Source organism: Festucalex cinctus, chromosome 10 (genome assembly GCF_051991245.1).
Source record: "Festucalex cinctus isolate MCC-2025b chromosome 10, RoL_Fcin_1.0, whole genome shotgun sequence".
Lineage (NCBI taxonomy): Eukaryota > Metazoa > Chordata > Actinopteri > Syngnathiformes > Syngnathidae > Festucalex > Festucalex cinctus.
The window spans coordinates 11,182,607-11,209,451 of NC_135420.1; the positions used below are offsets into that span (position 1 = coordinate 11,182,607).

A 26,845-nucleotide genomic window follows, 5' to 3' on the forward strand; every position below is an offset into this window, starting at 1 on the left:
CCATGATTACAAGAAGTGGAGAAACCTTTGAGTTTGCGTTCATGAAAGCCAACCCCAGGCCTCGAATGAATCCGCGGCCTTACTAACACTGATGATACAGAAAAAGAGGAAGCTATCCACTAATGATGGAGGGGTCCAGATACTACAAAAGCAGAATACTCTCCAATTCATTTTAATCACTACGCAAAATCATTAGCCCAAATGTGTGAACACTCATCTACATTGGACCATTAAATGAGAGCAGGGAGGAGAGTAGGAGAACACCAATTACACCTCGGCATGTCAGCCATTCTTTAGTCTTTGAGGAAGCCCGAGCTCAGTGGAATACAAAATGAAGAGGAAACTTTGTTTCTCCATCCATAACAAAAGGAAATATGACGAAATATGAGAAATTCACTTCGCAAAGCCAGCTAAACACACTTTAGACGCTTCCAGTATGACTTCCAAATCCTGCCAAGTAAGCAAGAAAAGATCAGGGAGCTGATTACATTTTTGCTTATTTTTCAGCTCAGGCGATCAAACATAAGAACTAAACAGCAACACTGACATTAAATAGATGAAATTATTCCAAAGTTGGATTATATGAATTAATAGCTAGGTCTCGTAAATGGAATACTGGATTTGTTTGCATAACTCAGACCTTCACTCGATCGCTGCTGGGGGTAGAGCAGCAAATTGATCAAAAAGGGAATCAAGACAAAGAAAACCACTGAGGTCCTTAGGGAAACTACAAGGCCAGAGATCCATAATGCTGCTTGCCACCTACTATTTATATGCCTCCTTTACATTTTTCACTTTTATAGGCTAATGATTATTTTACTGCAGAAATAAACAGCACAGCACAAAAAGCCTGGGCTTCATGTGAGGCCTGAATTGATTTATTTCTCAACCATCCAAACAAAACTAGCACAGCTCTGTGCCTTGGAGTGTGTGTAATTCACCAAGCGCATCCTCAAAAATACACATCTAGACTTTAACCTGACCTTCAATGAGCCGGTTGCATCCTTAATGCATACTCTCATGTCCGTGAGTCTGCAACCATGGGCACACCTGCACTTTTGTATTCTCTTCAATCTCCTCCTTCCTGGATAGGATTTCCACCATTATTTAAAAACAAAACAAAAAAAACCTCAAGCACATGCAGGTGTCAGCCTCTCACGTCACCTTCTTCCTCCGTACAACCCCTTCATGTTCCTCTGTGCTCTGTTGGTGCTGCCCCGAGCTGGCACGTGGCTAAAATCCCAGGCCACCTCTCTACTCTATTGTCCTGCCCACTCTACAGCAGCAGTGACAACACTCGCATCGTGAGGAGCTCTTTGTTGCCTGTCTATCAATTCAGCAGGTGCCTTACAGTGAAAAGCCGGAGTCGGACAGCCAGCTTCCTTCGTACCAAGTACCGTTTGATGTGCTCATTTCACAAGCAGGGGGGCGGCAGCCAAGGAGGATGCTAATAATCACACACACACACACAAAAAAAACCCATTACATTCAGGCTTGAAAAAGATAAACTCCAATTTCAATGATAAAAGAAATGCGACCAACAGGCACAAAACCAGATGAATGCAGTATAAATACCCCTTTCTAGGGTGAAATCCATTCATACTGTCAATCAATGAGAATAAACAAGGTATGATGACAGTATGACAACTCAATTAAAAAAAAACAAAAAAACAAAACATTGTGAACCAAGCGTGGAAAAACAGCTAAATTTAAGACGTATAATGATCTGTTATGTAAAGGAGTGAAAACACTCATTCAGGAAGGGGAAACCTTCGGGGTTTGGGCAAACTAACAACAAAATGGAAAAAGTGGGCAAAATCCAAACCTGGACAATAGGGGTGCGCAGTACAGATAGAATAATCAATATAAGGTATGAATTTGGCCGACAGTAGAGATTTGGACCCTATCGTCCAATTGCGGTAATATGTAATAAGTTGTATTGTTTGTTTTTGTTTTGTATCCTCCTCTGTGCAAATTGCTGTGTGACAGAAATGCCCAAAAATGTATGGGGCAGCCCCAAGATAAAATGGAAAAGACCACCATAAAATGTTACCAATTTGAAATGTCCAGCACTTAAAGGAACACAAGACTTATGAAAAACTAACCAGCTATTCGGTGAAATGGTCAATTTCAACTCTTCCCTGAAAAAATTGCCAATTTATGTTGAGCGGTTATGATTTATAGCACGTTGTAATGAATATTTTTGCGTTAAGTACTGTATCAGGCATTTTGGACAGTCATGTGATCATCGTTACGTATCATGTGCGTAAAATACACATTGAATGACATGGCATGAATGACAACAAAAAGACTCACGAGGAATTATCGCGTCCCACGGCGGACATCAAAGGTGGAATTACGCCTTACAGCAAAGAAACACTTCTGCCAGATGAAACTGCCAGATCTAACCACCGCGAGTTGAAGTGGACGGTAAACATTCGGTTGACTTGTACTCTGCTAGGCTAAGCTACAAGTCATGTGCTAAGCACGCTTTAGCCCACATTAGGAGACGCCACCGCCCCACCCCTACACGGAATGACATGAAACCTGACCTGCTGAGGATTTTAATTCCTGAACAGAATTGGTGCAGTATTTGGGATCGAAGACGGTCTTTCTCTTGCCAATTACGTCAGCAAACTCCAATTGAAATGAGAGAAGGCCGCTTTCATTTTACGCACGGGATACGTCATCACGATCACGTGACCAGGATAATGGCCTCCCCCACGGTACATTCGAATTTTGATACTTAATTGGTTTAAAATAAAATTCAGGGACTAAAATGCCAGAGATATTTGCACTTTTATTCTTTGTACACTATGCCTAACTCAATACTGAAAATGATGTATAAGTGTTGCATTGCTTTAAGGCTTCAAAATCTTCTCATTATTTAAGCCCATATCCCACTGATGTTCACTAACCATTCTCAATTCTTTTTTTTCCTGGCTGTCCTGTTTTGAATAAGTTAAAAAAAAAAATTTAATTTGAAAAACCATTAAAACTGTTGCCATTTAGAGAACGTTTAGCGAACGTGACCTTGAACAAAGCATTACCATCCCTCACAAGAAATCAACATTCGCTAGCTTCGCAAACGTTCGCCCCTCAGTGGAATACAGACTGTACTAAATTATTTATCTGATGAATACCTATATTTCCGTATATGATTAAAAAAAAAATTGTAGGTTGTCAAACAGAATAAGAGACTTACCACAAGAAGAAATTAAAACCAACATAAACCCCGCATCAATATACTAATGAAGACAAATGCTGAAATCCTAAGGAAGCCTACCGCTTTTATTTTCTGAAATACTATATATTTATATACACATCTGTGTAAAATATCCCAGGGCGTTTGGCTGCTTTAGTGCCGGGAGGCAACAACTCATGGTTTTCACAATGCAAAGCAGGGCATCGCACAGCAGAGCGGAATTTGCAGGGCTCCAGGACCAATAAAGGCTTTGTTTGTTAGCCATGTCACTGAATGACCACCAAATTAGCTTAATAACCTCTGGCACCAGGATATTCAATGTGACATTCTCTGCCACAGGGCTGGGCTTCTGTTTGCCTGCGAGAGACCAAGAGGGCTTCTAGGGAAAACGGGATAACATGGGAACAAAAGGTGGAAAATTTGAAAGCAAATAAAAATGTGGAACGTCAAAACGTTTTTGGTTCTGGTGAGGAAGTATCTGGGGGGGGGGGAATGATTCCGACTTAATGACTAGTTTGTTGAAACTGAATCAATTCTAAATAGTTCACCTTTGAATCTGAATCAATTCTAAATAGTTCACCTTTGAAACTGAATCAATTCTAAATAGTTCACCTTTAAACAATGTGATTGTTTGAAAGCTAAGTAATGAGTCAACTTTAGCGTTCACATCGTCGTTTGTGCCAGTGATCCCAAATTCAAAAAGGGCAATCAAAAGTGCATGAAACGGGGTTGCATGGTATCCATTTGGGATTTAAATGTGTTCTTTTTCTCCACATTTTTACGCAAAGGGTGAAAAGTAACATGTATGTTAGGTCTCAAATAATTTTAGAAACAAACAAATGCAAATACCTTTGAGCACAACACAATGCATTTACTTTCATTCCTCGGGCACACATCTTTCTTAGCCTGAATACATCACCCAGCATACCAGCCCAATATGTATGCAAGTGTGTACGTGCAAAGAGTAAACGATCAGAGAATAATACTTACCCCTAAGGGGTCGCACTTCTCTCCATTGTCACCCTCCTTCCCTCGCTTCTCTCTTTACTTTGTGGCTGCAGGGATTTCCTTTCATATCAGGAAAGATGTCAAACCTGTTCCACCATTCCTCACAAGCGAGGGTGGACCTGATCTTCACAAATCTGTCTCTTTTCTAGATTGTGACTAAAATAAACTATAAACTTTGTTTTATTGCAGATACTCCTTCTGAATCTGAATTCAATGCATGCAACACATTCCTGGAATAGCGGCATGTTTTTTATTTTGTTGAGTGTAACACCTTTTTTTTTTTTCCCTTTTACCAGCACTCAACCACTGTTTAAGAACTGAGAACAATAATTGTTTAATCGTCATCGGTGGAAAGTTTCGCATTTTTGACAGTTTCTCAACAGTTTGGGATGTAAAAATGCAAACTACTGTTTTAAAAGGAGGAAGCTGTCACTTACTAGGTAAAGAATAAATGCATTTAAAAAAAAAAATGCGCGTCTTTTCAAGGTGCATGGAGATTCAGCAATCATCTCAACCCAAATCATAGACCTCTGAATCTGAATCATGTGTCAAGATTCCACAACCATCACAACCATACATTTTAGTTTCAAAAGAACCCATAGACAACATTATTCAAACTATTGCAAATCAGAAACAGGCCTGTTAGAAATAGCTAGACAAGGTTACAATTGTTATAAAAGTGCAATTTAACAGCCAAAAAAAGCAAAACCATGCGTAATAAATAGCAGTTGCATGCATCAGAGTGGTTCTGAATTAACCCCAGGATCATTTTAAAATTGCTCTTTTGGCGGAACTGGAGTTAATTACTCAATCTGCTTGTAAAAAAAAATGAAAAGAACAGAAAAAGTAAAAATACAAAGTTACAACATAACATGACAAAAAAAACAGCATCCTCAAAAAACTAACAAACAGTGCTAGTTTGGATTTGCACCCAATTGTAAATTGCAGCCTACCATTTTGTTTTCAATCCCATTGTATTGAAGCATTATCTTTACCCGCTTTATCACTTGCATCTGAAAACGATAATATTGGTTGACTAGTGTCATACACAATTGATCTACTGTATTTTTATTTTTTTTTACTGTGTGCAGTGCATGTATTTACTACAAACATAAAAATAGCAGTAATGACCAGAAAACACCACCTTAACATCCCCCCGAAAAGCACTAGTGAAATTACAGCCAGGCATCAAAATAATAGGTCTCAGTCCGCATGGAAAGATGTCTGGGTCGGGATCCGGGCCAAGGTCCGCTTAGTGAGGAGATCTGCTTTCGGCAGTACTGAAAGTAAATACAAATTGTGTGCGTGTGTGTTTTTACACATTTCGCATCTAATTTCACAGAAATCCTTATCTCAGTTGCCAGTAAAGCTTTTTAGCACTGACAAATAATTGTTGACAAATTTCCAATCGAGCTACTTAGCGCTACAGAAAAGCACAGAGTAGAGGAAAGACAGAATAAAAAGCTACAAAACAACAGAGGATGAAAGCAGCTGAACCCGAGATCCTGCCTCCTTCAGACATTATAATATTAATATTAATGAGACTTCCTGTCCCCCCCTCCACAGCCGTTCTTCCCCTCAGTTGATTTGAACATGAAAAACCTAAAAAGCGAAAATTCCAGGAGTTGCGTATCACAGTTTGACCCTGCAGCCACGCAGCAGACACAAACCATGACAGACTCTCTGTTCAAAGCAGGCAGGAGCTGCTTTCATCAGGGAATCCTGGTGTTTTTTCCTTACAGTGTGACACCACCAGCCCATGCCATCTGCCTTTTTCTCAAATCAGATTTCAAGATGCGTCCAACTCTTGTGTTGTTTTTCGATGGGCTTCAGAATTGAGGCCCAGCATTGCACAGACTTATGCTGCCATGCCGCTTTGCTTACTGTTGTTGACAACCAAGCCCCGTACTGTGTTGCAATGTTAAATATTCACTGTTAAACTGTCAAGCCAGAACTAGTTGGGCGCTCAGCCAGGCATTCACTCTCGAGTAGCTGTGGATTCTCCAAACCAAAAGTATTGCTTCTAAATCCATTCAGCATATTCCCATCTCCCCCTACACACCCACTTCCTGGAGTAGCACTTCATTAAAATCATTCTCCTCTCTTCTTAACTTGCACTTTTCTTTCTCCAAAACACCAAGCACACACATGCACAGAAGCAAGTAAATTAACACACACACATACACTGTTTTCACCTCTGCTCTACATCTGAGCACGCTGCTGCCGCCTCCCCATGCCTGCCTTCAGATGTAAAATATTTTTATTCTGTGCCCCAATACCACACGAGCAAAGGTCTCTCATCCTTGGCTTGGCAGGACTTCTGACAGACAGCCGGCAGCGCCATACAAGCCTAACCCCTGCTGCTGCAGCTTCCTGCTGCTCAGAGGGAGTCAGGCTGCCTGCCTCCCATTGACTGAGGGCCAGGCTGCGCAAGGGAGGAGGAGGCCGAGTGGTGGCCACGGGTAGCAAAGACCCCCAAGGAGAGGAGAGCTGAGACTGGGCAAGACGGACAGAGCATCAAAAAAATGAATATAGGAGTGGGGAAGGTTGCAATAGAAAGAAAGCAGATAGTGAGAGAATGAATGAATGAGAGAGAGCGAGAGAGCAAGAGAGAGAGAGAGAATGAATGAATGAATGAATGAATGAGAGAGAGAGAGAGAGAGAGATTGAATGAATGAATGAGAGAGAGAGAGACTGAATGAATGAATGAATGAATGAATTAGAGAGAGAGAGAGAGAGAGAGAGAGACTGAATGAATGAATGAGAGAGAGAGTGAATGAATGAATGAGAGAGCGAGAGCGAGAGAGAGAGAGAGAGAGAATGAATGAATGAGAGAGAGAGAGAGATTGAATGAATGAATGAATGAGAGAGAGAGAGAGAGATTGAATGAATGAATGAGAGAGAGAGACTGAATGAATGAATGAATGAATTAGAGAGAGAGAGAGAGAGACTGAATGACTGAATGAATGAATGAATGAATGAATGAATGAATGAATGAATGAGAGAGAGAGAGTGAATGAATGAATGAGAGAGCGAGAGCGAGAGCGAGAGAGAGGATTTGCTCAAATCTATAAGTGAATTATATAATTCATGTGCACCATTGATTGTCAACCACTGCGCCGCAACATGTGCTGAGATATCATTTGTGGATTTTGTGAACCGCTCCACCCTTAATAGTAGAAAACGATGAACGGCGGCTTGATATTATGGGAAAAGTTTTTAATTGCTTGTATACAAATCTTGGTGGCTGGCCACTAGAGGTACATGCTATAGACTGTATATTCAATAAAAGATAAGTAATTTCATCCAAGTACAGTGGTACTGTCTGGTTGGAACCGCGTTAAAGAGCAGTGTAACTAACTGAAAAAAAACTAATTCTACCCCTTTATACAAAAAAGGATATTTCCAATTGACAACAGAAAATTCACAAACAATAGATTCAGTTTCCGTTTTGAACTGTAATGTGCAGTGCACGTTACAGATCAACTGCACATAGGCTGGTCTTTACAGAAGGTGGCTGCAGGCTGAAAAGCTCGAGCTACGGACGATCATTTATTGTGATTAGGGATAGCGCGCCGATATTGGGCTTTTTGACAAACATCAGTATCGGCCTTTTTTTTTTTTAATCTGACAGCCAATAAACAGTAAACCTAAAGCCTGTTTAATCTCAGTGAACTATCCATCCATCCATTTTCTTGACCGCTTACTCCTCACAAGGGTCGCGGGGGGTGCTGGCGCCTATCTCAGCTGACTCTGGGCAGTAGGCGGGGGACACCCTGGACTGGTTGCCAGCCAATCGCAGGGCACACAGAGACGAACAACCATCCACACTCACAAGCACACCTAGGGACAATTCGGAAGGTCCAATTAACCTGCCATGCATGTCTTTGGAATGTGGGAGGAGACCAGAGTACCCGGAGAAGACCCACGCGGGCACGGGGAGAACATGCAAACTCCACCCAGGAAGGCCGGAGCCTGGACTCGAACCGGAGTCCTCAGAACTGGGAGGCGGACGTGCTAACCACTCAACCACCGTGCCGCCCTCAGTGAACTATTTATTTAAATTTTCAGTTAACGTTACAAGAGATGCTGGTAACCCTAGAAACCTTCTGAACCAGGGGTGGGCATACTTGGTCCTAGAGGGCCAGAGTCCTGCAGGTTTTGGAGGTTTCCCTCTTTCAACACAAGCTGATTCCAATCAACAGTATCATCAGGCTTATGCAGAGCTTGCTGATGAGCTGATCATATACCAACTGTGTTGGAGAAGGGACACTTCTGAACCATTTGTATTTGTTCGACATTAAAACAAAGAAATGTGAAAGTTTCAGATATCAGGTATTTTTAAATTTTGGAAAAAATATTTACTATTGAAAACTATAGAGAGCAATGGCATTTACCTGTTTAAGTTTACATTTAACTTTTTAAGGCGTACTGATAATCTTGGGAGGTCCCTAAACATTTTGTGAGAAATTTAAAAGGATCTCTGATTGTCTATTCTCTAACATTAAAAAAAAGTAAATTTTGTTTGAAAAGTCAAAAAGTCATAAAGTTAAAAATTGTTTAATAAACATGCTTTAACACATGACAACAAAGTCAAGATTTTCTTTTGTATTTTAACAAATTTTGACACCAATATTGCTTTCCCTCTTTTTACTGAAAATGAAAATCGGCTCCAAGTATCGGTTATCGGCCTCCTTGACTACCAATAATCGGCATGGGTATTGGCTTTACAAATGAAAGTCATTTAACGACATGTTGATCATGATGAACGGTGGTGGATCCACCCCTACTAATGTCACTATAATCATGATATGACATTTTCATACTATCTCAAAAAATATAATATGTGATCAATAACCAATTTTTCAGCCATAAACAGCAATGTCACCAGTTAAGAGAAGGTAGATATATTGGTAAATTTTTCAAGAATAAACAAGACCTACAACTAGGAATCATAAGAGACACTCTGATGATGACGATTATGGCACTTTTCTTCCATATTCATACCCCCAGGCTTCAAGGCCTCAGGCCAAAATGAGAAGCTGCTGTGACTCACAGTGAAACCGCAGTAAAACGAGGGCGGGGGTGATTTGTCCCTTGCCCCAAGCTGACAGTGTGAACAAAGAAAGTCTGAAAAAGAATTTTAATTGTGCGCCAGGCTTGCACAAGAAATTAGTTAGAAATCATTCACCCATGCTACCTCGGTAGTTGACTACTTCCGAATAATATGAGTAACTGCACCTGCGCAACCCCTGGCAGTAACCCATTCCAAAAAAGGAGTCTTGCCACAAAGAACTCAAACATGGCATACATGCTTAAAATATTTTGCCAGAATTTCAGAGCAGGAGTCAGATTAGTTAGATAATTGATTAAACATAAAACAGAGCCAGTAGGTATATAAAGACAACCTTATAGATACGGACCAATAATAATACAAAATAAATTTAAATAAAAATAAACAGCAAATCCAATGAGCCTTGATCTTTGGTTTCAAGATCAACAAAAAACATGATCATCTCAGATCATCTCAATAGCCTTGTAATAAAATGTAGTATAAGGGCTAAAGGAAGACAGACAGCAAGAAAGAAGGAAATGTCGCCAGCTCTCTCCTGCAAAGAGGGAGGGGACAAAGCAGCCTGTCAAAGCAAGATGCTTTCATATTAATTTACAGCATTGTGCTCCAAATCCCGCGTGAAACATTAAGGCTCGTTTGCGGTGAGACTGAAACAAACGCCCATAGCACACTAACGCACAAAAAAAAAATCCCTCTGCCTCCCTCTGTTTCAATCTGTTCATGAGTGCAAATTCATACTGCTTTCGTCTCATCTCATGACAAATGCGTACTGTCGTTGTCACTGATGTGGTGTTTACCGTGGCACCCAGCATCTTGTAATCATTCGGCGAAAGTGGATTTGTATCCTCAGGGGGTTGGTATTTTTGCAAGTTGATAATCAAAAGCGATAGAGAGGGACAGGGGACAATTGGAGAGTGATCTAAAATAAAAATTGATAATACTGCATGAGTGCTGTCTTCCCACTTGGCTTTGGCAATATACAGCAGTATTTTCCTCAGCTTTTACTGACCGTAAGCATCATTAATATTATGAACAACAATGATGCAAGCCAACTCCACTGAAGACTCACACAATGTGTGGGGTTATGACACAAGATTTCACAATCTTGTGGCCGAATCTTGGCCACTGGTTTTCCAGCTTTCCAAATTTGAATCGCAGCACACCAGAGAAGACAGATGCAACCATATATGCAATAGCATCATATTGAACACCACCATATTTATAGGTTCATTCATTTTTCTTCTTTTTTTTTAACAAAATTCTTTTTACACAATATTGAGAGGTAAATGATTAACTAACAATATGGTGATCATAAATGTCTATTTGAATCACAATTCCACAAGACAGGTAGCTTACTCAAAAGTATTGATGCTTAAAGTGCTCTGTGTCAGACAGACTATTGGGCTGGGCGATATGGCTGACAAAAGTGTTTCATAATATACCGTGAAGCATTTTATATCAGTTGATATAGATATATAGATTTTATTTTTATTTATTTATGTATCTAAATAAAAATAAGAAAGAAGAATGTGGAATGGGGCAAGGATCAGCTATAAAAACACTTTTTTTTTTAAATCACCATTCAAAATATCTGGTAGTGCAACTAATTTTCAAGGAATGTACGTTTTTGTGTACATTTCATACCAGTTGATATTGATATGTTTTTTTTTTTCTTTATCTGAATCAAAATAATAAAAAAAATATGGAATAGGGCAATGATAAACTACAATAACACACAATTATCCGGGGGGGGGGGGGGGGGGGGGGTGGGGGGGGGACATTAAAATATCTGATAGTTAGAGCTGGACAATAAATTTAATTAATTCGATTAATATTCATTTTAAAAATTGAATTGTGGCAGAATGTTGGGTGGTTTACAAGACAAGTTTACAATAACTACCAACTACTTCATTGTGGCATTTAAGCAAAAACTATTATGTTAAAATTGATTTAGAATCAGTATACATTATTGTTGTTTCGCACAGGAATTATTTTTGAATAAATGAAACCTTTAAATAAATATTTATTGGGTTTATTATATTAATAGTAATTGGCCTGAATGACAGGGGATTTTAAAAAAAATGTTTTGTTTTTTTTTGCCATAACGCCCAGCCCTACCCTACCCTAACTAATTTTCAAGGAATATACAATGTTTTTATGTACATTGCAATGTAATGTAATGTGCAATGTTGTTTACATAATTGCTCCTGGGTCAACCAGTGACACTGTGAATGCTTATTTGTGGAAGATGCTGTACCCCATCATTGATAGTTAAATTAACCTTCATCCGTTGTTATGATTGTTTTCTTTTCTTCCGGTTTTTTTTTTATCAAACATTTTATCAAATGAATTTTCCATTGATATTAATCACGTCTATACTGACACTGTATTATCACCCAGCTGTTAGTTAATGTTTAATGTTTTTGCAATGAGTAAAAAATAATAATAATAATAATAATACATAAATATATACATACAGTGAAAAATAATACATACACATGAAAAATACATATATACAGTGTTCCCTCATTGATTGCTGGAGTTACTACTAGGGATGTAACGATAAGTGCAATATCGTGATATTGTGATATTAAAACTGCCACAATATCGTCGTCATGTTCACGATATTTAAATGCAACACATTTGTAAAAAAGTCAGGTTGATTTCCATTCGTGCAGTTCTAACACCCTCTGGTGGCTAGTTTTTTAGTGCAATTTAATTTTCATCAGGGATGTTGTGGCCCTTCTATGTTTAAAATCTACATTAATTGTCAGATAATGGGGGACGTAATATGCCCGTGAAGCAAGCCATTATGTGGAGGAACTCAATATGTGCGTGCATTAACAACATAACATAATAATAATAGCGTAATAATAATAAAACATAACAATAATAAAAATATAACATTGATGTAATGCAAAAAGCACAATATTGTGCTTTTTTTTTTAGTATGATCTCATTCTTTTTACAATATTGTGACCTTTTTTAAATATCGCCGGCCTCCCCACAATATCGTGATAATTATCGTATCGTGAGCTTCATATCGTGATAATATCGTATCGTGATGTTTAGATATCGTTACATCCCTAGTTACTTCGTTCCAAAAAATGCTCGCAATTGATGGAATCTCAAGTACTCAGCTTAAATTCTTTACATATGTTTTAAGGTTGTAAAACCCCTTACCACACACTTAATACATTAATCTCAGACGTGCATTAATATTTTTTTTCGTTCTCACTTGGTAGAGTTTAAAAATAATTTCAATACCGAAGGCAAAATTGCACTAAAAAGTTGCAAAACAGCAAGGCCGTAAAAGGTGAACCACATTATAGCGAGGGAACACTATATAGTATATAAATTGTACATGCTCTCACTTCAACTAATCAATTATATACCATGGGTTCACAACATTAAGGCATATAATATGTTGAGTAGTTTGATGATAAAGGACTTTAAAAAAATGAACGGGTTTGAAATTTTAAAAAAAACACTGCATAAAAGAGATTGTGTGGTCATGACATAAAATGACCCAGCAGCACTAAAACTGTTTCATTAACTTCAAACAAGGTCCAAGGTCAATAATTTTTGCCTTTGCATGTCTTTGTAGTCTTTTTCCCTGCAGAGTACCACAGAGCCCAGTGAGAGAAGGCATCGGTTCCACAGTGATGTTAAAAATGTTCACGAGACACAAGGGGCTGCAAGGCATCGTCTGATTTGAATGCTTGAAACATCCATGACCCTCCATACTGAGGAAGAAAGAGAGAGATGCACAAATATTGATGAAGAGGGCCGTTTCAAGAGAGTGTAAGAAGCTGCTTGAATAGCACTCTCATTGCCAAAGACCTTGGTCTAAACTTTAACCAAACAGAGCCAGAAAAGGGAAGATGCATTTAAATGTTTCACTTGAAACTTAAAAATTTGCAAAGTTGGAATACCAAGGATGCATCAAGCTTGCTTTGCCAGTATCAGTTCCGTGTAATGCCCGGCCATGGTCTTTGACATCATCCAAGAGACGGTGTTAAATGTAGCTCAAGTTGGCCTAAGGACGCATCTTCAAATATGCTTTGTGAAGGAAGAAAGCTAATATTTTTGTTTTTGTTACAAAAAAAAAAAAAAAAAAAAAACACAGGCAAAAATTCAGTTAAAGCGGTCAGATGACAAATGTCTCAACTGATCCTCAATACAGTAGAGGGGCTGGCTCCAGGGCTAAAATGGGAACTTCTGACTGAATTGGTGAATTCCATTGCACTAAATCACTGCTCTGAGTCCAACATGCAGATTTCTACACACCAAAGAGTGGAAATTTTTGTCTAACCCACAACAGTAAAACACTTTATGGCAGAGCTGACACTACAACTGTATGGTATGTCAAATACAGAATAGACTAAAAAGTAGAGCTGTCAAAATTAATCGATTCATTGACAAGTAATCGATTATCAAATTAATTGACAACTATTTTAATAATCAAGTAATCAATTAGAGCCATTTTTCCTTTAAAATTGTCTAAATTCTCTGATTTAAGCATGTCAACAGTAATTTCTGTAGTATTTATGAAAGAAAACTGAATATCTTCTGTGTTTATTCAAAATAAGACATTTGTAAACATCTGTTTTTACAAGGGAAAAAAACGCTAAGCACAACATCAATTCCCCTTTTTTTAAATAATTATTTGAATATGAAGTACGAAAAACCACTAATCACTGGTTAAATACATGAAAATAAAACGCTGTTATAATACACTTTAATGCAAAATTAAAATGAGTCCGATTAGTAGATTAATTGATTGAATAATTAATCGATTCTAAAAAATATTTGATAGTGACAGAACTATTTAAAAGTTCAAACGAGGGGATTGGGTTAGTAAGACTAACCTCGTCCTCCTTGTAAAAATAATGCGAGTTAGCATCTCCACAAATAACCAAAAACAAGAGCTTGCCTTGTTTTTAACTTTCTTCTTTCCAGGTACTTTTTTGAGGTGTGTAAAATAAATAAGGGTGTTAAAATAATCAATTCGGCAATATATCGCGATATTGCAGCGCACAATTTCCGTATCGATTCAATATGCAGCCTAATTGATTTTTAAAGAGACTGTCTTCTGTTTTCACTCAGGAAAATGCACTATATAAATACAGGATTTACACCCATGAACTCAATCTCAATCTACACCTCTGGGCTTCTGTTAATGTGTGGTGGTGATTTTTTCCTAAACCCCCACCCTCCCATCCTGTATTTTGCCATTTTGTGTTTGTTTTGTCAACAGCGGGACGTTACTGTGGACAGACAGTTGTTTACCCCTCCAGCCAATCTCAGAGTGGGGGGTGGCGCGGGGGGGGGGGGGGGGGGGGGGGGGGTTGTCGCAGGCGGGGCCGAGCAAATTTGTCGGCTGCATGACGTCAGCACGACGTTGTGAGGAGCAAGCGGTTTAGAAAACTACAGTGTTCTCGCCACCTTCAAGCATAGTTAAATGTAATTATTCAGTCATAATCATTTTTGTCCTGGCTGAACTTCTAAATCACAGAGACTGATACAAACATTTGGCAACAATTGTCGTTCATCCAGCTCATGAAAACACTCCTTGACAGCTGACAGTCAACTTCACTGAGCCAGCCGGTGTTCATGATGACGCTGGGAGTCTCAATCTTGTACGGAGTCTTTGACGATGATCAAATGTGGCAACAAAGAAGTGAGTAATTATTAGGTCAACAAGGTATGTACGCTCCCACTCACCCTCAGCTTAATCATCCCTCAAGCGTTGCCAAATGTGACGGTATAAATGCTGAAATATTTAGTGGAGTACAGGAACGTGAATACCATTTTCAAGCAAAACCATTTTCAAACATTGCTCTGTCCTTAAATATACAGTACAGAAAAATGTTTACAGCTCAGCACCAAGACACACATTGTACAGTGCCTGTACGTACACGCTACGGCTGAACAATTTATAGTTCTTTGATCAAAATCACGATCCCAGTAGGGCTGGGAATAAAACCAAACCAAGTCGGATAAGTCAACTGTAAAAATAGATGTCTGCCTCAAAGCTCTGCTGGAATCATGTTAGCACCGCCATACATGTTTCTACACGGACCTCTTTTGCAGACGCACGCAGTGGATAGGAAGTTATTGAGCTCATTGTCACCAACACAGGCAGCTCCAATCAGTTACTCCTCGACTAGTTTTGTTGAAGGCTGAAGCATCATCTAAAAGTGACTTGTAAGACACTACATATAATATGTATTGTGAACTAAATGGTAGCTAGTGTTTGTTTACCGTAAAATTTGAAATTTGATGGTGGGGGGGTAACTATTCGATTAGTTGATGGAATAAGCGATAGGATAATCAATTTTAAAAAGATTCGATAGTGACAGCCCTAGATTTAAGTGCACTAATGCGAGCCGCAAAAATCAACCAAGCGACAACACAAACACATATTTTGGAGAACTGATAATTCGGAGTACACAGTGTACATGCCATAAATGATCATTTCTACAAAAAATATCGTGCTTCCATTCCGCTAAGCTTTGTGGTCAGCCATTGTCACTCTGCACATCTGCACAACATCCGTTTAAGTTATGCCAGTCAACAGTTTGCCGACCACAATCTTTATTCTCATAGAGAAGCTGCTTTAATAACCCCGCTCTGAGCTCCATCCCCAAAATGCACACACAACTGCCAAGAGAAGTTCGAGAAACTTTGTTTTCAATTACATGAAGAAAACATGAAAACTGTATCAGAATTGATTGATAAAACCCTTTTTTGCCCATGTTGAGATCTCAAGTGCTATGTACATGAAATACAAATCATAATTCAAGTAAAATTGTGCCATATGCACACAAAAAAAAAAAAAACTCTTCTGGTGAATGGCTAAAGCCTGGTACACACTATAAGACAATCAGGCTTTTTTTTTGTCACGATTTGGCTCCTTGTCCGACCAAGGACATCACGGTACTTCATTGTGCCGTTTAAGCATAAACTATGAACGTTAAGTTTATGTTAAAAATTGATTTAGAATCAGTGTACTGTATTACTGTCTGAACATTTTGCACAGGAATTATTTGTGAACAAATTAAACATTTAAATAAATGTTTGTTGGGTTTATTAGATTAAAATTGATTAAAATTGGAATCGTCTTGAATGACTGGAAAAACAAAATAAAACAATTTTATTACATTTTTGGGATATATTGCCCAGCCCTAGCTTGCAGTGGTCTGATCTGCTTTGCATAACGTCGCTGTCGGGCGGAATCCTTATACAATCAACGTTACATTGATTAGGAAATCAAAACCCCACCATCTTGCTTCAAGTTGCTTGCGTTAACAGCCTTAGCTTTTCTCAAAATTGTTTCATACCTTATATTGCTCTCATATACCGCTGCTCAGTGCTCACTCACCTCAATTTTTACAGCACCCAAAAAATACATTCAATAGCTAATTCAATATGCTAAAAACGTGCCAATTTATTACACTGACATTGATTAAAAGAGTACAAACACGGAACCAGCGGAAGTTGTGCACGTCAAAGTACATAATCATGCTGCATGTACAGAGATAGTTTTGATTAAGCAACCATATGTCAACAACAAAATGGGCAAATTTGTAAAAACTGCTGAATGCAACAAACTCTTAAATATCCGCACCCTTACATTGACAAATCAAACAAGGCTCTTTTGTCCTTTCCCTCTCAACAGACACAGTATGGTTTCATCGTACTGCCAGAACTGCCTGACGACAACATGGCTCAAAGGAGAAAAAAAACCCACACGGATTCTGATCTGACCATCCTTATTCATCTTGCATGGCCACAAAGCGGATATCCAATCTATAACCAACGATTAAAAAAGGCCACAAATCCAACTTGGTAGGGAAAATGCATTTCTCTGTCCACATAGCCTGTGATTGGCTGGCTACCAGCCCATAGCGTACCCCGCCTCTTGTCAGATGGGGTATGTTCCAGGTTACCCTGCTGAGGACAAGCGTTTAATAAATAAATAAATAAAATTGGATGGATAGATGGACTTCCACATGACACAAAAAACTCCCACGTTGACACTATTTAACTATAAAACTAAAACCATAAAACAAAACTATTTATTTGAGTTGCTTCTGCCAAATTTTGTGAATGCTACTTAAGTTTATAAAATTTAGCATTATATATAAAATAGAAATATCTATACACGATTTTTTCCATGCACTTGCCCTCTGGTGAGCTGAAAACTATCCCATCTCACAAGATGCAAGGTACAGACCCAGAACTGGTCGCCAGTCAATTGCAGGGTACATGTGTACAAACAATCAGTGGTGGGCACTTCCATCTCCCCGTCAGCCCCGTCGTTGAGTGATGCCCACATTTTCAGCGAGTGCTTCATGATGCAAAGCCTTGAAAAAATACACAGACTGACCAGTGACCACCGGCAACGACTGAAGCAGGTTTTCATCCATCAATCCAGGTCAGTACACAAGGTCCTTCTCAGTCCTTTTATTTTTTCGAGGCTGAGCATCAAAAAACATTCGCCGAAAATATGGTCATCTGTCAATGACGGAAGTGTCTACCTCTGCAAACAACCATTCACATTCACAACTATGGACAATTACTGTCAGTCTTTTATTAACCAAACGTGCTTGTTTTTTGGAGCGTGGGAAAGAGCAGCGGTACCCAAAGCAAACTCACACATGCACTGGTAGAATTCCAAAGACGGAGTTGAGAGTCTAACCCAGAACCCGACAATTGTGAAGCAGATGTGCTAACCACTCTCCACCATGTCACCTTGATATAAAATATAATTATGATTTCACTAAATTATACAATATGCAAAAGTATGTTAAAAAAAAAAAAACACTCTACATCTGCGCTCCAAACATCAGTGTTGTGCATTTCTCACACTTCACATATCAGCATTGATCAAATTCAAGTGTATCATGTCAACATTCGCTACATTTGCAGCTGAATAACTCTTAAAAAAAAAAAAAAAAACGGCCACACAACGAGCCACATCATGTTTGTACATTGAGTGGTAATGCAACCGCCGCTTTCTTTGTCTCACTACAGTCGCGTTTTTCATCTTACCACTATAAACAACTGACGTCCAACAGGTGTCTTAGTTTTCAACTTCAAAGTTTCTCAAAAAGATTTACTATAAGCTGTGTAACCCCGGGTTTACACCGGTTGCGGTTGCGGTGCGGTTGAGGTGCGTTCCGGCGACGCAAGCAATTAGATTCCATTCATTCGAATGGTGCCGTTTACACCGCTTGCGGGTGCGTTGCGTGTCGACTGCGTCTCAGCTGCGGCGTGCCGCAGCCCTTCCGCAAGGATAGACCTATTTTCTATTTGTGCCGGACCCCGCAGCGGTAGGCCTCCGGCAAATGGCAAGCTAGCACAAAACACATCGAGCGAGACAGGAAGACCGACGCAGTTTTAAAATAAATTTCCGGTTACCTTTCAAAATAAAACACTCGCCAGCTCCTATTTCGCAAGCATGCTAGCAAAACGTGATGTGGGCGTAGACGGGCTTGGAGTTAACGTGCGAGGTGCTCATTCACGGTTTAGACACCAGCGAACATGGACGAGGAGAGGTTTATATTGGAGGTAGAAAACCACAAAATAATAAAAGTCCACCTCTTTCTGCTTCTCTGTTGAGCACAGACTTTCTGTGTGTTTGTCGTTGTTTTTAATGCCACATGATCGCGCACGGTCACGCGAGACATGGCGGGAAGTGGTCGGCGACGGAGCTGCCGGACCGCAGCTGTGCGGAGCCGGTGTGGATTGGCCAAAAAATTGACGCGTCCGGAGCACGCACTCAAGACGCACTGCACCGCAGCCGCACCGCACACGCAACCGGTGTAAACCCGGGGTAAAAGTCGGTCAATATTTCCCCACAGTTGTAATTGAAGAAACCCCTTCAAAAACTTAGCTGAGTGAGGACATTCTTCAAATCAAAATGGCCATATTTATTATATATTTTTTATGCTTCTAAGTTCTGACAAATTTGAAGTAAATTGCTCAATTTACATACAATTTTTTTATGTTTTAAATAAGTCTTATTTATATATTGTATATATTCACATTATTTTACATTTGTACATTATATTAATACACTAAAAGAAGGGTTTCAATGAAATTTGCAATTTAATATTCATTGCTGTTTTCAAATTATAATTTTTGTTATGTTGACATTCACATATGGTTTCACTTAGTGACTAATTCACTAATTAAAAATCATTAAGATCATTGTTATGTGTTGTCAGTTTCTGTCTTAGCAAGTTTTTCAGTGAAATAGGATAACAATTACCGGCAATAAAGTAGTGGAAGTTTAAAACTAGTCTTCCACTAAAAAGGTCACAACTAAAATCTCCATCCCCACTGCCTCTGCATAAGACGTCTAGAAATTGGTGCATTTTCACAACTTTTAAACGGTCTTAACTTTCTTAATATTTGCCACAGGAAAATGTTACTTAGATGATTGGAATCGTCTGTTAATTATCTATCTGTCTGACTATGCTGGTTTCATGTAAAACAGTTCATCTTATAAAATTACCCACACACATTTAAGTTAAAACTACATCCCTAATTAATGTTTTTGGCCGATCATTGATTTTGATGGTCTTTTCAAAATGAGCAGCTCCGTAAACACGAGTTTGACTGAATGAGACCTGGTTGAGACAGACACGTGATCTATTTCTTGAAGACGTAATAACCACACAGAAGCGCGTCTCCCCCTGCAAATCATCCATAATGTAACCTCATAATTATGTAAAGTCAAAGACACGTCTTAAACTCAAGGATTTAAAACTATATTGGTGTGGAAAGTAATTACACTAGTACAACACACAGCCTACGGGCTATTACGTTGCATCATGTGAAATCTGTGCATGAATTCAACAAGTAGCTGCATTATTGTATTCAGCAGCGTCAGCAACGTCAGTGACGTCTAAACATATTTGACTGGAAGCACACTGTACTTAAGTGAAGGCGACATTAGTTGCTTCAAGTCTGGTGAACTTGAATGCACTGAAAGTTAGCGTTGCTACATGCTAGCCTCAGGCAGGCTAAGCTAGCTAACGAACTTCCCTCAAACTTTTTTTCCCTTCCAATGTGAAGCTCTTCTATAAGCATCGACTGTGGCAACACGGGCAAACTTCTAAAGTGTCCCGTCCCAGTCTTCTCCAAAACAGATCGCAGAATCAATTAAGAAACAGCTCATTCGCCGCTCCAGAGTAGTTTTGCTAAGTTCACGGTCAGCTGTGTGAGGACTTACCAGGAAGTGGGACTCTGTTGCTAAGCTATTCCTTCTTCACGCGCAGACACTCCACTGATTGTTACGGCGCTCGTCTCTTTTCGGGCTTTCCCTTTCCTGTCCAAGGGCACGAGGGGGGGAACAGGAAAAAGTCGCCTGGCTCTGCCTCTTGTTGCTTGCCAAAACGCTGGAAAGTTTTTTTGTCTTGCGGGAGACGGGAGAGAAAGTGCTGGCGCCGCTGCTGCCGTGTCAGTGCGGTTGTGTGCGTGTTGTGAAAGGCAAGCAGGCAGTTCGTCCGCTAGGCCCCCCAGCAGCCGCCACACTCCTGACCCGCGTGCCACCAATGTAAACAAGGCAAGATTCCCGGAGAGCTGTCAAATACCGCGAGATTCCGCACAGACGCTTCAAGCCTCCCACATCGGCCTTGTCGTCTGATCATTTCTTTGATGCGCGGGTTGGGTTTTTATTCTTTATTGTTTAGCCGGCCAACAAACATTCCATACATTTCAACAAAACACATTTCCACAAAATAAGCCATATCTTATTGCAGAACTACTTTGCATGCCCTGAGCTTTCCCCTACGTCCAACCACATTCGGATTCGTTCCAAAATTAGTTCATCGGTGGTGGGACATTGTGATTTCCTAGGAACGTTATATAAGACATTTAACTTGTGTTGTTTTCATTGACCTTTTTGATAGAATTTTAAAACAAAGATGTCTATTGTCTAATTTGTCTAAGACAAAAAAAATCCACATTTTGCAAATCTGAAAAGATGTTCAATAAACATATATTGAAGAAAATATTGACACAGTTAGTTGATGTTTTTTCTAGGTTTATCACCAATATTTTCCCTTTTAATGAAAATAAATATGAAATGAATATTGACTCCAAATATTAGTTAGCCGCCTTTTTGACTACTAATAATCGGTATCGGCCCTGAGAGAAAAAAAAAAACATAGGGTCTATCTCCAAACAGCATTATAATATGGATTAATATTGTGGATCAACAATTTAGAGATCTTGTTTAAGTTACAATTGTTATTTATTTATCTCTTTATTCACTACTTCTTATTTATTGACTGATGTAAAATGTATTTACTTGTTAAAAAAAAAAAAAAAAAAAACTGTATTCGCACTTCAAAATGTTTGCTTTGTTCTTGGTTACTGTAAAACTGATGTTTATGTTTATGTACAGCACTTTGTATACCAGCAATGCCTGTTCATAAAGCGCTTTATAAATAAAGTTGAGTTGAGTAAACTCCTCTGAATTTCCACTAGTAGTAAATATTGTCAGATTTCTGTTGTCCCTCATGAAAGCATGTTTGTTATTAATCAAATTAAGACATAGAAAACATCTGCTTTTACTTTAGAAAACAATGTCATAATTAAAACACATCGAATAACAAAACTGAGAATCACAGATTTTTAGATTTTTCCGATAACTGAACCGCCGAGACACATCACACACACACATCACCTCGGTGTAAGTAAGTCGTCACCGTCAGAGGTAGAGGCAAGCTTTGTGTTAATTACGCCGCACCAGCTAGTTAGCAACAAACTTCGGATGGCTACGAGTGCAGCTGCAGAGCTGATAACCTCAGCTATAGCTCGCTTCCTTTCTCGGTTAGCTGCTGATGCACTCTGGACAGGTGGATTTTGAACCTGCTGCTGGTCTTGTGGAGGCAGGTGAATTGTTGGGACAGCAGTTGCATTGAGCAATAACCTGCAGAATAAATGTGAGAAGACACTAAAAATATGCTTTGCTCATGAATTTAGAGTCAAACATATAAAATCTATTTTAAAAATTCTATCAAATACTATCATATATCCAGAGATACCACCACCGATACAGATGGAGACTGAGGCGTTTTATGATCACGGATAAATTGGGGAAAAAACAAACAGAACACATAGGTAAAGTAGGAACCTAATTTGGTAAGAGATCATATATAGGTAGCTAACGTCCATCCTTAGCTACTTATCTAACCCTTACTAAATATTTAATTGGTTAATGAATTATAAAATGCATTAAGATTGACTCATGATTGGTCGTTTTCCAAGAGGATGTGTCATGTTCATTCATCAACAAAGCAGCCAGCTATTGAAATTTACTTCCAGAACAATTTGTCTCACTGACATTATTACTCATCGCGAATATGAATAGCATCGATCGGGGTTAGCCTTGAGACGTTAGCTTTCGGCTAACGTCGCTAGCTTCTACTGTTCATTCCATAACAGTGTCATGACTAGGGTCATGCAAGGGTTCTGTTTACTGTCATGACTAGGGTCATGCAAGGGTTTTGCTTGGGCCATGCACGGGTTATGTTTAGGTCACGACCGTGTGGTCAAGTGTCTGCTTTGAACTGATGTAACCAGCATCTAGTTTCAACTGGTAAGACGCTATGTGATGTCAAGAATCTTTAATCTCTTTATCTGGTCGACAGCCAATCAGATAATTCCATGTCAGTCCTGTTACCCAGATGTCTAGCCACAACCAATCAGATCGATTCGCTGTCTATATAAGCCTGTCTGAGGAGGGTGTGTTTTTGTCGGATTATTACTTCTGGACTTCTGTTCCTCTGTGCACCTCCACAGCCCAAGTTAGCTTAGCTTCTCGTGATTTTTGATACATACTCGTTGTTTCTCGTCTAGTCAAGTTTGGTCTATGCCTCTCGGTGTTATGCGAATAAAGAGTTAAAATCTTATTTGTGTCTGCGTTTTTGGGATCCAACCCCAGAACATAACAAACAGTTGGGAGCTCTGCTTTGCCAAAGTCATCTACAAAGAAATTCCAAGACACCACATTTTCCCAAAAATGATTGTAATCACAACTACTTTTTCGCTAATCCTCTTTGCAAACCGGTTGAGGAGGCAAGCATCTTCGAAGTGTTTGCAACAGAGAACACTCCTCGACGATGGCGTTGAATTCATTCACTTTGTGCGAACGAAAGTGGTCCACACAAAAAAGTTGGCCACTCATACAACTTTTCTTTTGACTGCGAACAATACATCGCCACACATCGCCGTGTCATCTTTCCAAGTAAGAACGCAAGGGGACAATCAAGAATACAGAACAATGGATGACCGTAGTCACATCTCTCCGAAAATTGGCCAAGAAAAGCATTTTCGTTGTCAAGGACGTTGTTATGGCTTAAACCAAGAACCCGGGAGAGTTACATAAAAAAAATAAAATGAAATAAAATAACGATAATATTTTTAGCCATTGGTATTTACTCAAAAACATGGTTGGCCAACCTTACTTCACATTTGCCCTTTAACCACATTGTGGATAGCCTCCATGGCCATGTAAAGGATACACTTCTGACAAGTATCGCTCTCACAAAGGCATTACGGTACAAGGAAAAATGGAGAAGTCATGCTAATTTCTAAGCTAACCATAGATTGACGCGTATCACCGGAATTAAAGGCTTGGATGATGGAGTACACTTTTCAGAACAGAACAGAAGTCTGACAGTCTTTAATACACTTCTAAATTCTGTGTTTTTTGTTTGTTTGTTTTTTAATCCTGTGGCTGAGACATTTTTGTGTGCCTCATCATCTAAACTCAAAGCTAAACAGTGAACAGGAATGTTTATCTGTCAGGACTGCATCAATGTAGAATCCTTTAATGGATGAGACCACACACAGTTACACGATATCCACTCAAGCTTATGGATTCATGACTGTATGCAAAATATCCAAACACATTGTATAATTGGGAAAATCATGAGGACATATTGACAAAAATGGAAGCGCACATTGCAAACTGGCATGTGGAATTGATCAGCTTACACGACTTTGATAAAAGCTTGCTGCGCTCATTCCATTCATACTGACAAATTCCAAACACTCGTGATCCACTGGAAACGCATCCATCTTACCATGCACATTGTTAATAATCAACAAGTTAGGTGGGATGGTGTTTTTTTTTTTCTATACTTCAATCGCCTTTTTTGTTAACCTCACTGTAAATATGGAAAAGGGAGAGATGCCTGCAGTGTACAGCCCCCCACCCCACAAGCCCCCCTCCTTTTTCTTCAACAACGGTTGAAGATTAAAAGAAACGTCTCGCAGATATCTGTCAATTCGCTATGTGAATAATGCTGTGTGGAATTTAATGGCACAAGTTATATTGGGTTTCCGCTACACCCACATTTTTTCTCAATAAGATCAATGGCGCTCAGTGACAGATAGGGACGGTCTTTTGTATCTTCAAATTTCAGGTTTCTGAGGGAATAATTAGATGGATGGATGAGAAGTAATGCATCAGTCTGCTCGGGAAGCCGCACCCGGAGATCCTCTAGTTCAACACGCGTGACGCCACGTCTGTTTGGTGGAAAAGTGTTTAATAATCGTGCGGAATTTCCATTGTTTTAAAAAGTGCCTGTCTGCCTGATGTGGTGCTTTAAACCAATAGAAAACTTTTTGTGTTCTTTTTGCTGATATTGTTTATTTAACAGAGAGGAGTTCCTTTTGATTTTGGATTTTTTTTTTTTTTTAAAGCATCAACAGAGTTCTGTTATGTGTTTCACATTATTCCCCCTTCAAACTTTTCTGTGGTGTTGCTTGCAGGTAAGCCGCTTGCAAAAGGTTCTTCCTGCAGGGTATATGGAGGCGGTTCAAGTGCTGAATTAATGGAGGCACTTTAGACCTTTTATGGTAACAATGATATCATAATTCAGATGTGGTACAGCTAACTCTTGCTCGTTCTTCAGCCAGTGTGTGTGTGTGTGTGTGTGTGTGTGTGCATGAAATTACACATTGTGATTTTAATCTGCATTAGTGTGCCACTGGAGATTATAGTAGCTATCAATTGTGCCACGGAAAATCATCTAATTTCACTTAACTGGACTGAAAAGTATGTTTTACGACCAATAATGTACTGTATCTTTCTAGATGGCAAAAGGTTCGATTAACCTGCATTACCACCTGTCACCATTCCTACAACAGCAGATAGATAGATAGATAGATAGATAGATAGATAGATAGATAGATAGATAGATAGATAGATAGATAGATAGATAGATAGATAGATAGATAGATAGATAGATAGATAGATAGATAGATAGATAGATAGATAGATAGATAGATAGATAGATAGATAGATAGATAGATAGATAGATCACTCGCTAGCTAGCTAGATCGCTAGATCGCTAGCTAGCTAGCTAACTAGCTCTATTGGAAGTTGGCTGTGCTGTCTACCTCACGTCAGTCCCGTATTGTAACATTGGATATGTGCCACCAGAAAATCTCGGCTGTGTTGGCTCTGAAATGGCGACCATCGCAGGGTTTATATGGCATGAATTGTTATGACGACTGAGTGATTGACATACACATGGCATAAAAACAAGGCCGGGATGGAACCTGTGATAGATAGATAGATAGATAGATAGATAGATAGATAGATAGATAGATAGATAGATAGATAGATAGATAGATAGATAGATAGATAGATAGATAGATAGATAGATAGATAGATAGATAGATAGATAGAAAATACCCAATATTTTTACAGATTTGAACACTTAATTTGAGAAATGTGGATGTTTTCCCCTCATGTTACTCTTTGTGTTGTTGATGTGGCTCAGGGGTGAGGCATGTCTACGGCGCGGCAGAGACAGAAGCTGCAGTCAGAGCCGCTGTGATCAGGTGCACACTTCATAGACACCGGCAGATGGAGGAGAGAGGAGCTGCGAGCATCCTGAAGCTTTAGCAGCAACTGAGAGGTTACACTGGAGCGCTACAAAGCTGACCTGTCACGCGCTGACACACGCCGTATCAGTGCATGCCGGCTTCCCCTTCATGTGCACATGGAGCAACCGCTACCTGGAGGAGAGAAATGTTGACTCCGTGTTCACAATGGAGGCAGCCCGCATTTCCATTTTATTGGCTAATTAATGTTGTTTTGTCTTCAAAGCGCAACGGCCGCCCGTTGTTATCGGCCTTGATCGCAGCATTTTCAAGGTTGCCTCGATGGGAAGCGTCACATGATGAATACGTTTAAATATAGAATAACAGCACAACAGAGAAATAGAGGATTTATGGCGTGCGGGGAGAGAGCCATGTGCAAATGAGGCATGGGAGAGATAGTTTGTAATAATGTGAAGGACAAAACTGGCATATTGTTTCTGGCATCATCACTCATAAAATCTGTTTTTCAACCTTTCATTTTTTTTTGTGCGCGTGCGTGCATATTTGTCAGCGTTGTCTTTATCTTGGCACACGTCCAGTGAATCCCTCCACCTGTTCTGCTTCAACCAGCAGCAGGCAGGCCTCAACATCATACCACACATACACGCACACGCACACAACAGCGGAGCTGCGTCTCA

The 26,845-nt window shown here is 39.4% G+C and overlaps 1 protein-coding gene across 1 annotated transcript in view; it reads right to left on the reverse strand.

The window, feature by feature from the left end:
- nek7 (NIMA-related kinase 7) overlaps positions 1-20,922 on the reverse strand; it is an 80,989-nt gene extending 60,067 nt beyond the window's left edge. The window contains exon 1 of the mRNA XM_077534063.1: positions 20,536-20,922. The gene's annotated coding sequence lies outside the window, so the exon portion shown is untranslated. The remainder of the gene's footprint in view (positions 1-20,535) is intronic.
- Positions 20,923-26,845: the final 5,923 nt, after the last annotated feature.